Source organism: Parasteatoda tepidariorum, chromosome 7 (assembly GCF_982258835.1).
Source record: "Parasteatoda tepidariorum strain Cologne lab strain chromosome 7, Ptep-v5.0, whole genome shotgun sequence".
Lineage (NCBI taxonomy): Eukaryota > Metazoa > Arthropoda > Arachnida > Araneae > Theridiidae > Parasteatoda > Parasteatoda tepidariorum.
In genome coordinates this window covers 33,014,524-33,032,202 of record NC_141761.1, presented here as the reverse complement: position 1 = coordinate 33,032,202, position 17,679 = coordinate 33,014,524, and the positions used below count along the sequence as shown (strand labels likewise).

At 32.0% G+C, this 17,679-nt stretch overlaps 1 protein-coding gene across 3 annotated transcripts in view; it reads left to right on the top strand.

The window, feature by feature from the left end:
* Positions 1-17,679, top strand: part of LOC107443943 (BAR/IMD domain-containing adapter protein 2) — a 255,616-nt gene that overhangs the window by 165,294 nt on the left and 72,643 nt on the right. The window contains exon 1 of one of the 3 annotated variants that reach the window (XM_043039369.3): positions 3,110-3,199. The exons of the other annotated variants lie outside the window; for them this stretch is intronic. The gene's annotated coding sequence lies outside the window, so the exon portion shown is untranslated. Of the gene's footprint in view, positions 1-3,109; positions 3,200-17,679 lie in introns of those variants that run through there. 3 annotated transcript variants of the gene reach the window in all.

Genomic DNA, 17,679 nt, shown 5'->3' with positions numbered 1-17,679 from the left:
CTTTGTGCTCTTTACGTTAATATCCTGACATTTCCCTTGGACGTTTTTTTGGCCCCATTTAATCAGGACAATTTTTTTTAATTCAATTAATCAGATTTGTTTTATTCTATTTCTCGTATACGTGTCTGTCATTAGGGATTCTGTCTTAGTCTATATCTATTCATTCATTATCCCACTATTCATTATTTTTATTTTTGAAAATTCTGTTGTTTACTAGCACAATTTATTCTATTTTAATATTCTTTTTTATTTAGATAAGCATTTGAGTTGCACTACTTTTTTTTTCATTATAAGTGTCTGATGACATTTGTTACTCAATAAAATTTGTTTTTTTGAAATTTAGAAAAAACATTTAGACAAGTTTTTTTTAATATATGCGATGTTCTCTTTTGCTTTAATAATAATACAATGTGTTTTTACTAACACTTTCATATTGAAAAATCAATTGAAAGACCATAAAAGTATTCTAGAAAAAAACTTTTATTACTTCAGATTTACAATTACTGATAAAAAAAAAGAACATCCTGAGTAACTTTTGAACAAATTATCGGATTATACCGTAACAGAACTCAATGGTTCAAGTGCCTAACTTTAAATATGCTAATTAATTAGAGCAGACGATAATTAGAGCAGATCCATAAAAGTTGAAGTTCTTGGATTTTGTGATGCATCGGAGAAAGCCTATGGCAGTGTAGTTTACTTACGAACTAGTGACAACCTGGGGAATTCGATGACAAGATTAGCGGTAGCTAAAACTAAAGTAGCGACGTTGAAGCCGATTTCCTCGACTGGAACTACGTGGATCATTACTTTTAGCTCGCACAATACAACAGGTTTTGGAATCTCTTTCCTTGAAATCACCAATCATTCACTGTTGGACAGGGTCGAAAATTATCTTAGCTTGGATAAATAGTGATCCTAGTCTATGGAAAACGTTTGTCGTCAATAGGGTCAGCAAGATCCAAGATATAATTCCCCAAGCACAATGGCATCACATCAAAGGTGAACGCAATCCTGCAGATTGTGCAACCAATCCGATTGACTTGAACTACCATCATCTGTGGTGGACAGGTCTAGATTTATCCAATATCGACACAAGTTCTTCAGTTAATGATTTGACAGAGGAAACACTAAGTGAAATAAAACCGGTGAAAATTCATCACGCTATCCAACCAGAGAACACAAACATCTTTCCGTTTGCCAAATACTCAAGTTTGTCCAAACTGAATAAAGTATTAGCCTACTTCAAACGTTTTGCTTCCAATGCTCACCCTGGTAGTTCGAAAAAATTTGGCTTTTTAACAGCTCAGAAATTAGAATCAGTCTTGATTCACCTCATTCGCCAGGCGCAGAAAGATGCATTTCAAGATGAAAATTGCAACCTTGATTGAACATACGAATCTTAGTTGCAGATCAAAAATAGCTCCTCTAAATCCCTTCTTAGACGAGAAAGGAATTCTTCGAGTAGACTACGTCACAGTAAGCTATTAGAGACTGAAAAGCATCCGATTTTACTTCCCAAACACCACAAGTTAACAGATTTGATACTGTTTGATGTTCATCTCAGGTACTTGCATGCTGGTCCCCAACTGATGCTTTCAGTGCTAATTCGAAAGTATTGGATCATTGCAACTCGGGATGTTGCAAGGCATCACGTTCAAAAATGCGTCATTTTTTGCCAAAATAAAGCTCAAACCATGGAACAACTTATGGGAGATCTACCTAGAGATCGAACTTTACCATGCAAGGCCTTTCTAAAATGTGGCGTAGACTATGCCGGTCCATTTTCACTAAAAACTTCGAGAGGAAGATCCACCTATAAGGGGTACATCGCACTCTTCGTGTGTTTTGTAAGAAAAGCTATTCACCTGGAGCTAGTTGGTGATATGATTTCAGAGGCATTCATTGCTGCTCTCAGCGATTCATCAGTAGAAGAGGGCAGTGTACTGATCTCTATAGTGACTGTGGTACTAATTTTGTACGTGCATCCAAAATACTGGAAGAGGATCGCAACTGGAGGTCTATAACTCACACAGATAAAGTATCCCATCATCTAGCCGACAATAACATAAGTTGGCATTTCAACAAACACTCCGTCAGCTCCTCACATGGGTGGCATCTGGAAGGCAGGTGTCAAATCCGTGAAATACCATCTACGCCACATTCTGGGACACACCATACTTTCTTATGAAGAGTTTTACACGATTCTAGTGCAAATTGAAGCGTGCTTGAACTCAAGACCCATTACACCGATTTCAAGTGATCCCAACGATTTAGCTCCTTTGACTTCTGGGCATTTTCTAACAGGACAATCCTTAACAACAATGCCAGAGAGGGATTATACATCTCTTCCTGACAACAGGTTATCTAGATGGAATTTATTACAGGAACTGATACAAACATTTTGGGTTCGGTGGAAATCCGAACATCTATCCCGGTTGCAAAATCGTCCAAAATGGCATGCCAACCGACAAACCATAAAGGTAGGTGATTTAGTGATCATAAAAAATGACAATTTCCCACCACTAAAATGGAGTTCAGGAAGAGTTATTCAAACATTTCCAGGTAGTGACGATAAGATACGAGTTTTATCTTTAAAAACTGTTAATGGTATGATTAAAAGAACAATTGTAAAGTTATGATTATTTCCACCTGATTCTAAAACTTAGTTATCACAATTATTTCTGAAATTTCTAAGTTAGTTAGAATAGTTTAAAATTGAGTTTTGAGTGTTTTTTCTGATTTTCAAAATTTATACTCTAAGATATTTGATTTTGGGATTCTACATTTACGCTGGTTTAATTTTTCTGTTAGATATTCTTAAGATTGCTAAATTTAATACTTCTTAGAAACACTACTCTGAAGTGTTTTTAGTATTTCAAATGGTTTGAACAAGTTTAGAAAATTGTGATATGTTTCATTTTCTTGCATAACTGTTTAATTTAATTTATTAATTGTTGAAGTTAGTTACTTCAAGGGCGGCGGTATGTTCAGCCGTAGTTGAATCTTCTAACAATAACTTATAAGGAGAAATCTTTTCATATTTGTTGATTTGTTACGCATGCGCTCTGAAACTCTTGCTAACTGGAATATTTTTGCCTGCTTCAGTTTGATTAGCGATTTCGCGACATGATTTACTCTGGCTTTAAGCGAGTTTCAGGAGGCAGAGCCTTTTCCCCAACTACTTTGGAAGTTTGAAGTATGTTCTTATTCAGTTTTTATTTTAAAGTTTTTAATAAATAGTTTATTTTGGAAATTTAGTTTTATTTTGTTATTCGATGGCTCATATTAGTTTAATTCATGTTAGTATTCCTCTACAAGACCAATGAATCATAATGGGATTAACAGCCAAAATCACAGTAAATTTTACCATGTTCTGGTTGTTTTGTCTATATTTCTTTTTTTCAAAATATAATTCATGCTCTCACTACTGTACTATTGATTTAATACACTCTTTTCTGTATTGCTATCGTAAAGAAATGATTAGAAAAATACGTAAATGGTATTCAATTCCTTAAAACACATCAACAAGTGCATTTCAGAGTTAATTATATTGATCTTATCAGTCTATTTTCGCAAACCAAATTAAAAAAATTATGTACTAGCAAATGACTCCAGTTTATGTATGGATTCTGATTGACTGTTGAAACTTGATATTTGTTTATATGTCAGCAACTGGTCTTTACATTCCATTTCGAGAGAGCCTAGCTCCTCAAATATGAATTCTCTTAAGTGACACATTCTATACTTTATCACAAAAAAGATTTGGTTTCTATCTAACTTAGGAAAAAGACCGGCATGACGCAATGTAGAGCATAAACATGCTAATTATGTAACGAAGTTGTCAGATACACAAAATAATATTAAATCAGTTGCAATGAAATACATAAACAAACAAGAAATCTAGGTTGGGTAAAATACGTAGAAAAGAAAGAATTGTATTTTAACATATTCGACATGTGATCCGGAGTAATATTTAATTAACTTCATACTACATTCTAATTTATAGAGAAACTTACTATACCTGGCAATATTCAGATAATAAACACGTCATCTTGTTTATAAACAACCAGCTTGCACTGAAGTCATAGGTCAGAGTGTCTGAGTATCAGTGATCTTCTTCTTGTTTTGAGTTGCAAGTACCCTATTGGAAAATACTAATCAAGAGTATTTATTTTTTTAAAAAAATTCTCCCTTTCTTTTCATTATGCCATTGTGAACACCAAAACTTTTGTGAAAATCTCTCAGTTTTCGTTCTAAAAAAATTAGATGCACCGATTTTATAACGGATATCCATGCGATTCTGAAATCTGTCTAATTTCAATGCTTACTTATGTCGGAAGGGAAGATTAACTTGAAAATTAAAGAAATAGTTTTTAAAATATTAGCAAGAAAGAAATTAATGTTACTGGGTTATATATTTAAGAAAATGTGTGTTTTTTTATTGACACATAAATTCATCTCCACAATCAAGTCAATACCACTCAAACCGTAATTGCAACACAACATCAACATAGTAGCCAGTAGGATACACTGTCTCTAAACTAAGAGTATACGTTTTTTGCCTACAAATTCATCGATGACAGTTCAAGAAAAACTTATTATCGATATTTTTCCATCTCATATTTCCCGTCAAAATGGAACAGATCTCTTTATACAATATTTTTTCTTCTGAGAAGCATTCACCCCATAAAACTGAAGAAAGTGTCCGCGGCAAATATGGATGCGAGCAACAAAAAAAAAATTCCTCGGGAACAGACAAGACAGTAGCTGAGCAATCTCAGAAAATGGGATGCATTCCGATGCGCTACATTTCACAAAACGAAGTTACGAAAAGAAGAAAAAAAATAATACGGATCGAAGATCGAGAAGAAGGGATACGAAATAGCCAGTCTATAGATCAAATCTCCCAATGTAAGTTTGGGATTGTGTTATTTTTCCCCATGGCAGACGGCAGTAAAATGTATGAGAAGGTCAATACAAAAATTTATACTTTCAAGTTTTAGGTTATCAGGAGTATGGACAGATTTAATTTTAATATGACTTTAAAAAAAATTAATTTTTTTTCTTAAATTTTCGCTTTTACTGATAAAATAAATTTTATTGGTTTATTTGCAATGAATTTCGAGAGTGTAAGAGAAGATTACATACTGCCGTGCAATTGAGAAAACAACGTAAGTGCTTCACGATTGATTCTGAGAAAATTTGTTTGATAGTTATTTACTTTCGACTGGTAATGCTGTGAGCGCTAAAATAGAATTTCAAAAAACTGATAAAACAAAATCTTGTTCTTTTGACTGGAAATTTTTTTTCCAATGTATAGTTTATCATACATACAATACTTATTTATAATTCTTTCAAGTTTTAGGTTATCAGGAGTATGGACAGATTTAATTTTAATGTGGCTTTAAAAGAAAAAAAATTTTAAATGTTCGTTTTTACTGATAAAATAAATTTTATTGATTTATTGTAATGAATTCCGAGAGTGTGAGAGAAGGTCAATACAAAATTGAATTTAGATGAATACTGACATACTGCCGTGCAATTGAGAAAACAACGTAAGTGCTTCATGATTGATTCTGAGAAAATTGGTTTCATAGCTATTTTCTTTCGACTGGTAATGCGGTGAGCGCTAAAATAGAATTTCAAAAAACTGATAAAACAAAATCTTGTTCTGTTGACTGTTAATTTTTTTTTTTACAATGTATAGTTTATCATACAAAGATGCCAAATGCATAAAAATCTCGATTTTGAACTTTTTTGTCTCTTACGTTGATTTCTAAATTGCACGGCAGCAGAGTGTGATTGCGTTTTAAGAATGTTTAAAAATGTTAAGGGAGTGATTGCTTTTCAAAAATATTTAAAAAGTGTTCGTGAATCAATATTTATTTGAAAAATAAGCAAAACAATGTAACATATTCTAGGAATAGAAAAGAAGAAACTAGTTTAAATTTAAAATTCAGTTTGGAGGGTAAGTTGTGGTAGTTGTATTTTGCAACACCAGTCTCTCTAAATGGACGTAGGCTTAACATACCGTACCACTAAGATAAAAAGAGAGAAATGTGCAATCTGATTAAAAGGCCAGCTTTTTATTCAGGTAATTTAACCTAGGTGTGGTAGGCTAAGAATGAACCAAATATATCAACTGAGAGCCCGAAGGAGGATTTTAAAAAATCCAAAGCGAGTTTAATTGTCAAATGTGAACAAAATCAGTTCGCTTTTCGTAAGGAACCGTTTTTTAGAGCCATCTTCCAATAAATTAAGTTTCTAAGGATTTTCGGCGGGATAAAAACCGTTCCACTTACTTTTGACAATAGTATGAACTACTAAAATTTTAATAATTTTCATCTCTTAAACAACGCTAGTATTAATCTGCCACTATTTATTGTGCAAAAATTTTAAGAATATCCCAAAATTACATTATCCGATGACTCGAATAATGGCGCTTCATGCCAATATCTCCACTATATCCAGCTCCTTGTATATCGTGTTCGTTAATATTAACAATAACTAATTTTCATAAAAATTATTCAAAATTTAACTTGTCCTTAACATTTTTTTTAACTTATAGCATTGAAAATGTTTTTATGAATATTTAATTCAGAAACTGCATATTTTTATATACATTAGGAAAAATTTGCATGTTAAATATTAAGTCAAAATTTATACTTCCTAAAGCTAAATATTTTAAATTTCATGAAGTTATTTTTCTTAATTTAAATATATTTTGCTTTAAAGTAGAAAAAAATTATTAATTGATGAGGGGAAAACATCGAAAGCTGCTGAATCATTTGAAGTTCAAAAGTAGGAAAACAAAACTAATATATTTTCTAAGTATCATCTCTTTTAAGAGACAGGATAATATTCGTTTATTGCATGCAAAAATAATGTAACTAAATCTTTGTTTTAGATGTAGCAAAAATATTTCCCCCTTTTTAACGTACTTGAGCGTAGCTTTTAAATTTTTTATTTTATTTCTGTGGGCTATAGGTTTGTTTCTCTTCTTTTTTTGTGGGAAAGGTAATGTGAAATTTTGATTAACTATAGTTTTATTAGCTTTGTTTAGTAAACAATTGTATCTTGCATTCTTATTTGGCAGAGAGTACGACTTAAGTTTAACCAACATAGTTTGTTGGAAAGTGGTTTAAATTTTTATTATAAATGATAAGGGCAATGATAATGATATTCTAATGATAAGAGTATAATTTCCTTCTCTCCTAACCACAAAAAATTAGCAATTTACATTTTCTCGCTTCGCTACTTTCACAAAAATATTAACTTTTATAGATTAGTACAAAACTTTTAATAGCAATCGAAAAATGATTTCACCTTTTCACTTTCATTCCGTTTATTCTGACATGACAAATTTGTCTTTTACGATTGCGGCATGCCCGGTCGTCGGCCGTTGTCGCGGGGTCAATTCTAGTAAAACAAAACAAACGAGAAAGCAGTAAAAAAGACTGGCGCAATATCTTTGACAGTATTTTGAACTTCTCCCCCACCACTCGCTATTTCACTGCAGTTTGTCTCCTGTCAAAGCTTCTTTACTGCGTTTAGAACTCGAATTGAATTGGGCTTTACCGGAGAAGGGGTAGAGCAGGCCATATTTCACGGAAAACCGGATTCTTGACTTGAACATCTTTTCCCGGAGATGTAGTTTTCCCAGTTCAAGACTTCTGTCGTGGAGTACTTTCTATTAAAGTTTATAGCTTTCCAATGTATAGTGCTGTCGCAAGAGGGATATGGCAGTATTTCATTCTCGGAAAGATATGAGCTTTTATAGGATTTAATAGTAATGCGATAGATTCAAAAAAACGAGGAAGAATGCATTTTGAGATAGGGATATATCTCTAAAAAGGGACATATATCTCAAAACACTCCGGTAAAAGGTCCTGGATTAATATTTATAGGGTGTCGAGTGATTTAAGTCATTTTTTTTAGTGTTCGATTTTAAGTTATTACTTTTCGAGAGCTGAGCAACGAGAGGTGGACATTATTTTAATATATTTAGATGACTTTTATTTACATCAGAATGAAATATATATACTTAACTATAATTCATTTTAATCTTTTTACTTTAATGATTAGTAGTTTTAAATTTTGCCAAAGAAGTAGTTCAATGACCAAACCTACTAAAAACAAATTACTAATCAATGAACGCGAAAGCTATCTAAATCGAATTATGATTTTTTAATAGTGTGCCAAATTTTTAGAGGATAGCTTTCGGCTTTTTTGCTGCTGTGTTTATCATACAAAATTTGACTTGGGAATTAAATTCTAAAGTTTTTTTATGAATATTATAAATATTGATGGTTTATATACGATTCACTTTTAGTAATGAATTGACGAGATAATGTTCACACATGCGCACATTAAAGTACCAAATTTAGATCGAAGAACCAATCGGTGGTGTTAATTACAAGGTTTGCCGTAATCTGTGCCTAATCTGAAAAATAATTCAATCGTATATAGACTTTTGTAAAATCTGTAACAAATTCTAGAAAAGTTAACCTAGAGCATCCTCCACGTCATCATTAGCCCCTTCCTTCTCGCTCCCGTGATATTGACGGGCTGGAGTGTTTAGTAGTAATGCCCCAATAAGAATAAAACTAATTCATTTTTTTTTGCCCAGAAAACATTGTTTTCTCATTTTACACACCATATAGCAGTACCAGGATATTTTTAAGGTAATTGTAAATAGTTAGTTTATTTTAAACTAGATACTAGCACTAATCAAATACGTGTATTTGGCAAAATAGACACTTTTATGACCGTTTTCTTGAAAATTAACCGATCGTTAAGGGGTTAATGTATGGATATTTTTGTTGACAATATGTCATTGCATATGGGTCATTTCTTAATAAGTAACAATTGGCTACTTCTCAAATACATGAACAGATTATTTCTCCAAATCCAAATTTACATATATTCTACGCGTAAAACCAAGTATTTCTGGAAATTCCAGCTATTCTGATTTTTATTTATTTACTTGAAAAATATATAAAACGTTTCGCGAAATTTTCGCTTCCCCGGTTTAATATCTCCCTTTTCCCGTGAATTCAAATCGGTTTATTTCGTGGGTCTCCCCTCTAAATGAAAAATCCCGGCTATGAGAAAGCAAGTTCAATTCTTTTGTTTATTTCGTATAAGTTTCTGAGATTAGGATAGGGGCCGAGGTCGGTATACCGGGTGTATGTTTTTTCTCCAGGAAACTTCATCCCAATCTCGGGGGAGATCACTGATAAGGGGGAGCTAATGCATCCGCAGTCCCCGGGGAAGATCCCCGTGGGAGTCCAGAGAGCTGCTAGCAACCACCGAAATAGTGTTTCTTGGCACCAACCACTCACACTCTATCCTGCACCATCACCAGAAATATTATGCCTTTCTAATAAATAGCGAATGAGGTTGCCTTTTTTCTTTTCTTTTTTTTTTCTTCTTCGCTTCCACTTGCACTGACCTATTCTTAGTTGCCTTGAAGTAAACGAAAAGAAAGAGGTGTAATTTGACAGTTGCTGGACGGCGGTTTATTGGGATAGGAAGCTATATTTTGAGTGGAGTTAGAGTTAATACTGAAAGAACAATTTGCGGTGTTGTGTTTGTTCTTTGTATTTTTTTTTTCTTGAACGTACTTTCTAGCGGAAATAAGATGTTTAGACACTTTATGGAATAATTTTGTCTTGCGATATTTGAAGGAAGAAAAAAAAATCACTAAGAAATGCTTTAGCTTGTCTTATTCCAGTATGTTTACTTTTATTTTTTTCTTGTCGGTCTGCTCAATTTGTGTCAGATTTTATAGTTTGAAAATAAAGCTTGAACATATTTAAATAGTATAGGATAAAATTAACGGTCACTACGACCACTAGGCAACGAAATGTAACAAAGGGTAATTATGAAAAAAAAACTATCTGCGAATCGCCTTAAAATCATTAATTCTTTCATCGAAAATACACCCAATATTATTTTTATTGTTATTATTATTTTAATTAATATTAAATTATTATGAATATCTTGCGATATTCTGAAAATCAATTTACGTAACTCTTGCTTATTTTTTTTTTTCACTTTAAAAATGAACCTTGTAGCGTTTATCATATTTTGAGAGACGTTTTTTCAAAAGTGCCACGCATTGTTAATATCAACAGCTGTTTTAATTGTTTAAAAGTTTCAATATTTTTTTTAAAAAAATCGGCACTGTTTCAAATGTTCTACTGGCCACTAGCTAATATCACAATTTCTTAATTTTGCCTTATATTAAACAGCCTATGAATTGACGAAGATACAGCTGGGGAAAAGCTTGTAGCCGATAGACATTTATAAGTTTTCAAAATAATATTTGTTTGTTTGCAGTAAAAAAAGCATAAGACAACGAGGAAATCCTGAAACATTAGCTCTAAGCGTATTTCTTAAGTAAAAAGAGATACATTGCAGAAGTAAACATTAGATCTATAAGTATTATTTAAATTGAAATTAGTATTATTTTAAATATAGAGAAAACAGCAGTATTTCGTCTAAATATACAAAGATATATCCCAGTAGAAAATTACAAATAAAGACAATTTATATGTCCTGCCGATTCTATTAAAGTGCTTAATAAACTTTCTATGATTTGTGAATGAGATTTTATTTACTAAACATGGTTCAAAAAATGCAACATTGCTAAGACTACCTTTTTTTAAGTCTCAGTTTAATCATAAAAGTGGCACTTTAATCATGAAACAACAAATAAAGACAATTTATATGTCCTGCTGATTGTATTAAAATGCTTAATAAACTTTCTATAATTTGTAAATAAGAATTTATTTACTAAACATGGTTCAAAAAATACAACATTGCTAAGACTACCTTTTTCTCATTCTTAGCTTAATCATAAAAGTGGCATTTTAATTATAAAACAACAAATAAAGACAATATATGTATGTCCTGCTGATTGTATTAAAACGCTTAATAAACTTACTATGATTTGTGAATACGAATTTATTTACTAAACACGGTTCAAAAAATGCAACATTGCTAAGACTACCTTTTTTTCAGTCTTAGCTTAATCATAAAAGTGGCACTTTAGAGCTTGAAAATTTCTTCTTACAACAGCCATCCATCACATCAGCAAATCAGCAACTTGTAAGGAACAAGAAGCGCAAGAATCAAAGAAGGTGATAAAAATAAAAGAAGAGCTTCCTAATTGCTCTACCGGGAGAAAAGACATATCTAAGGGATACAAAGGCTGCAAGAAGCTGCCCCTGGACCTTTATTGGACACTCTCTTGTTTATGTGACACGATAATTGACAGTTTAATGCGTTTTTTTTTCCTTTTCTGTTAACGTTCGTAATAGTGCTGGGTACCGTAAATTTACGAAGCAGTCCTTCTGCGGAAGTTTCTGAAAGTTTAATACGACTAAATTGAAGAGGAAAATGCAGGTTCTGATTGTTAAAAGGGTGAGGAGACTTGATATAATTAATTTCGGCAGTCGTCTCTTTTTCACTATCCATAGTTGAGTGTTTTTGGAGCAGTTCGAGGGATATAAACACTGTTTATAGCTTCGAAATCTTGTTAAGCAAAGTTTTATGCGTGGAGAGAAGATCCCTTTTCGATGCGATTAGAGCATTTAACGGTCTGATATCTTTCGCGGAAGCGTTGCATTTGTTGTTCGATCGAATGAAAGATATTGCTGAGGAGTGGGATCATTAAAAAATGCGGTGTTCGAAACCGATAGTAAAGTGAAATAAATTATTTTTCTAATTTAATTTTATTACAAGGAATCGAAGATTCCTGGTTTGAATAAGCATTTGATATTCTATTTTAATGGGTTTGGGGTATTGTAAAATTTTTATGAATTAAGGTATGAGAACTATGTGCTGCATCAGAGATGAATAAGATTTTAGGAAAATTAATATTTTTTTATTCTTTAAAAACACTTAACTGTATCCGTATATAGTTAAAATATTTAATGCTAATGTTATATGTAACTTATATTAAAATTTTTATGATTGAAAAAAAACTTAATTGTTTCAACTGTCATTGCATTAAATATCAGAACAATTTATCTGAATATTAGAGCCCTATACGTTTTGCTGAAATATCTTGCACGAAGTAAACAGCAATGAGGTGAACCAGGGTTCGATCCCGGCGATGGCTGGTCGATACAATTTCCGCATCCGGTTTGCGCCTACCAAAGTGCAGACGTGAAATATCCTCAGTGGTAGACGGATCATAGGTTAGAGTCCCCTTACCGTCTGGCTAAGCATGGGAGGCTCTCGTGGTCTTCCTCTTCATGTAAAGCAAATGCCGGTCAGCTCCATCTAAAAAGTCCTCCACGAAGAAAAAATTTCTCCCAATACTCGATCCAGGAATTAGTTCCCTTGTCTTCTGGATTGGATTCAAAATTACAAGGCTACGGAGTTGAACATTAGTAGTCGCAAACCCATAAAATTGGGTTGGCTGTTCAACGACGGTTATAAAATAAAAGAATTCAATGCTAAAGAACTTCCAAAAATAATAAAATAAAGTAAAATAAAATAAAAATTGAATGAAAACTTTTTAAGAGCGTTTTTAGGGATGTTCCATTTTTGGAACATTGGAGTCTGACAGAAGTTTTTTTACTGACAATGGTTTCGATTGCATCAGATGTGGTCCCAGTACATATATTCGGTTGTAACAAAATAGTATCCACTTAAAAGAACATGAAAATGCAAAATATATAATTGGAAAATATATTATCAAGAACACTAAGCAATAACAAAGAACATTAATAATCTTCAGTGGGTTGAGGATTCGCTCACACCACTGGATGGAGAGCTGTGGGTAGTGAGATCAATCCTGGCAACCGACAAAACAACTGGTGTGTTTGCGCAGCAAGGTGCAATGTTAAATTTGCAGTCACTGAAAAAAAACTCTTATTGGTTGGGGTATGGAAGTCTCGGGAGAAGTGTACCAGCTCAGACAATGTCCACGTCATCTGGCTAAGATCAAAATCACATGGTATTACTACCATGGCCGTTAAAAGATAAAGCTTTAAAAATGGGACAATGTGCTTGCTCACGGTTGTGTGATGATGTACATGTTCTTCATTCGTGCTTTTCTTCATCTGAGAAGAAATCATTTTTGTATCCGTTCATCAGTCTTGATCATTAACAGAACCCATCATTAAAATAGAATGTAACAAAATCTGTTGTCATTTTATTTACTTTACTTCCATTTTTTAGTCTAGCTTTGTAGATATCCGTTAATCTTTAAAATGAAGTTCTAAAAATATGCAACACAGACATCAGGAGAAACCTTCGACTTTAAACATTCCATTCAATTTAATAACTATCATGTTCGACTGAGATTTTAATCAGGTGTAGAATGATATTTTGATGATTTTGAATTAATGTTTATTTAAGTTCATTCTCATTCATTTTACCCTTGCTATGCTTAATCATTACCAAAATTGTCATCCCTCACCTTTGACGTATAATCTATATAAATAAAGAAGGTTTAATTTTATGATATGAATGATGAATAACTATTATAGCGGCGATAAACTGAATAAAAGAGAGAAAAAATTTGAACGTTTTTATATTTTTATTTAAAATACCTTCAAAATAGTTTCTAAAACATAAGAAAGTTATAGATTTTGAATTATTGGTTTTCAATCACTAGTTTTTATATCAAATTAAAGAAAAAACTAAGTCAGAACGAAAATCGAAAATATACGTGAAATAGAATTCTATACTATGTTTTATCAGTTACACTTTATCATATAAATATATATAAATGATTACTATGGTATAATATTTTACGATAAAAAATCAATTTTACGGTAAAAGAGATTTTGCGGATGATGCACCTAAAGTGAATTAATTACTTAATACAGTAATTTGAATCGGAATTTCTTACAGTATGCCAGAGAAGTTTCTGCAGACATTATCAATAATTCTGATACCAGAACTTAACAGTAATATCAATACTAGACATTAGTAATAATGATAATGCCAGAAATAAGCAATAATGTTAATGTCAGACAATAGCAATAATTCTGATTCCAGATCTTAACAGTAATATCAATACTAGACATTAGTAATAATGGTAATATCAGAAATAAGCAATAATGTTAATGTCAGACAATAGCAATAATGCTAATACTAAAACTAAGCATTGATGTTGATATCAAACCTAAATGAAAATGCTAATACCAGATCAAGGTCTAATATTGAGGACTCAAGGTCTGATATTAATCTTGTTGCTTGTCATCCAGCAAAAAGTGTTCTAGCATAAAGTGCTTAGTGAAACCTATTATTTTTCATCATATTAATTTTTAAAATCTTTTTTTATGTTCTCGTGAATGGGATTTTAAATAATATTTTAGCGTATCTATATATATATATTTCTCTTACACGGCGACAAAAAAAAGTCTCATTACAACTCCCCGAATGGCCACGCTAGAAAATCGACGAATGATTGCCGCTAAAATTGTCGCATGCTAAATCAAGCTAAGGTGTCTCAACATATAGCCCTTTTAAAAACTGAAACTGAAATAACCAGAGAGAGCATTCTCATCAAATGTGATCTCTTCCGAAATTAACCCTATCAGTTGCGGCAATCTCATACTATTAAGATAGGCAGAAGTGAGTAGTCTTTGTCGATAGATTTCTATTTTAATATTTTGCCGAAAGTCCTTTTTTCACGCCAAAATTTTAACCTTTTTAAAGAGATATCAGTTTTAGAAATTTTATCTTAAGATTTTATACTATAGCACATTTCTAATAGGTTTAACGAATTACATGTCATTTATTTGAATTCTAATTTATTTTAATGACTTAGTATTTACTAAAAAGATGTAATTTTTTTTAAAATAAATGTTATATGGATTTGAATTATTGTTCTGAATTCTTAGAATTTTGTGCATTTGCAATGTACCTAAGTTAGTAGCGAGTGAAGCGAGCTTGGTTTGCTAAGCAAACCATATAAGATTGCTTAGCAATTTTCGGGGGTTGGCGAGCATTAGAGAGCAGGGGGCGCAGCCCACTAGCTTTTATTGAATTGTTTTGTGCGGTGGAATTGAAGGATGCTTCAAATGTTTAAGATTTTCCAGGTATATTATTTTATTTTGATAGATGCGTAAAGCAAATTATTAAAATTAATTGATCAATTTTATTAAAATAGCATTTTTTTAAAAAAAAATCTTAATTCTCATCATTATCTCACAACCCAGCCTTAAGCTACGCCTTATTTAATTCATAAATCCAAAAGTCAAACAAGACGTTAATTTTCGAAACCAACTTGTGAACGCATATTAACTCAACACTTAAACACAGACACAATATTCATATTCGATTTCAACCCAAATGCAATTATCTTTTCCGCTTTCTCCGGTCGAACAAGCATATATTACAGGAAAGCATAATTTCTGCGTAAACTCCCTCCAGTCTTTCGAACTTGAACAAAACCGCTACATAATTGGCTCTTTCCTGCCACCACCCCCCTTTCATCGTGTCGCAAAAATATCATCCTCATCCTCTTTCTCCTTTGATAGTGAGATGGATGCTGAGGAGCTGCATCTTTCCCCCTGTAAGGATGAATGAGGGATGATTGGAAGAGGAGCACTGTCACCAGCATCCTTTCAGGAAGAGGCCGTTGGCAGCAAGTGGCTTTGACATCTCTGCTTCTAACTTCCTATCCCTCCACCCCCCAGTGAAGGGGGTGTCCTGTTGCGATTACTGCCTGTCCTAATATTCTTCTTTTCTTCAGCTTCTTTGCTTCAGGGGGGTCTTTTGTTTGAGGTGCATCGGTCGACAATGTGACATTCTTAGAAAGTTTTCCTCTACCCTCCTCTCTTCGAATGAGATCTTGTCCTTCTCGAGTATAAATGATGAAAGGAGTAAATATTTTTTTTTTAATATAAGTTTTGCCACGTGGAGTATTTTAAGTAACTTACTACATAAGAATGTCTTAAGATTGTTTACTTCAGTATTTATTTTTCCTTTCTTCTTTAAATTTGTTTGCGTTTTTTAAAATTTTAGGATATAGATGTTTCGCAATGTTATTTTTTTTATTTGTCAAATGCCAGTTACATTAGCCATTAAACTTCTCGCTTGCCAGTAGCGTTGAAATTTGAAGGATTTCTAGGAGCCATCGGCAAAGTGGCAAAGCTGTAACAGATTTTGCGCAACCCAGGGTGCACCAACGAGGAGGCCTGCTATGTTTCACAATGCTAAGACGATCTTCTACTTATTTAAAATATCATTCCATTCACTCTGTGCAGACCTAAGTCACCAGGCAATTTCGGTTCCAGGCATTTCTGAAAAAATGTCAGGAAAAAAAAGATCTGCAACTTCAGGTTTGTTAAATTACATATAACATAAAATTTCCAATAAAGATTTAATCACGAGAAATTTAGGAATTTTGTAAAACATAACGAAGAAAAATATAATCTTGAATAAGCTGTATGGTAAGGATATGATTTAGCCTTTACATTTCAAATATTTCCTATAAGTTTCTATTATCTCTTTTATTTTTATTTTCCACTCATTTTAAGTATAAATTGTATTATATAAAGGAGTAGAATTTTTTCAAAAAAGACATTTTTTGGATGAAATTGGTTTTACAAGTGTAGAATTGTTTTACCGTGCTGAAAACTATTACAAATTTGTTTTTATTATGATTTCGTAGTCAAAATTACGATCTTACGATTTAATAAGGAAAATTACGGTTTTTGAGAATTTCTGTAATAATCTGTTCAAAATTATAGTTTTTTTTACCCTCATACCCACCAAGAGTTATAAAATTTTGTTGTTTGTAACTAATCTGTAATATTTTTTTCTATTCCTGAAACATTTCTAAAAACAACAATTAAAAAATATAAATAATTTTTATATATATATATTTGTGTTACTGTACTTCTGATTAATGATTGCTAGTTTGATTTGAAAGTTGGCACCTCTTGTCTTACGGAAATATTTCTTGGTACAAATAATTTAATAAGAAAAAAATTGTTTTAAAATAAACAGTTTTCAGGAGAAGTTGTTTTACGAGAAAAGTTTATGGGAATTTGAGAGCTAACTTTGATATATTGTTTTATTAAACAAATGTGTCGGTAGAGCTTATTTTTATGTTAGTATTCTAGAAAAAATCTAATTTCGTAAGATTTGTGATAACCAGTAGTGTAATGAATGAATAATTAGAAAATATTTTTTTAAATATTCAAACCACTAATTGAAAAAAGTCTGCAATGATTAAAAAAAAAGCATGTCAGCAAACTTAGCAAGATAATAAGAAAAAAATATTACCAGTGCAAAAAAAGAATGAAGAAAACCAATTTCTCATGCTGTTTTAAACAGTAATTGTAGTGGAATATAACTTTAAACTCATAACCACACAAAACTTCATACTTATTCATAAAAAAACCTATTACCCAAGTAACTGAAATTGGATGTTATTTTATAGTTATATCATTTAAAAGGAAATTCTTTTGAAGCATTAATGAAAGAAGCAACATTGTTAAAAAAGATACATTTTTTTAATTATTTTTCATAAAAACATAATCAAAATTGTGGAATTCATTTATACATAAAAACCCGAAACTTTAACGCCCACCTAACTTGGAGTTTTGAAATGATAAATATTATCTCGAATCTAAATTGAGAAAAATTTAACGTCTTGGGAACGAAACGAGGCTCGATTTTATTCTTTCTCCTCGAAGG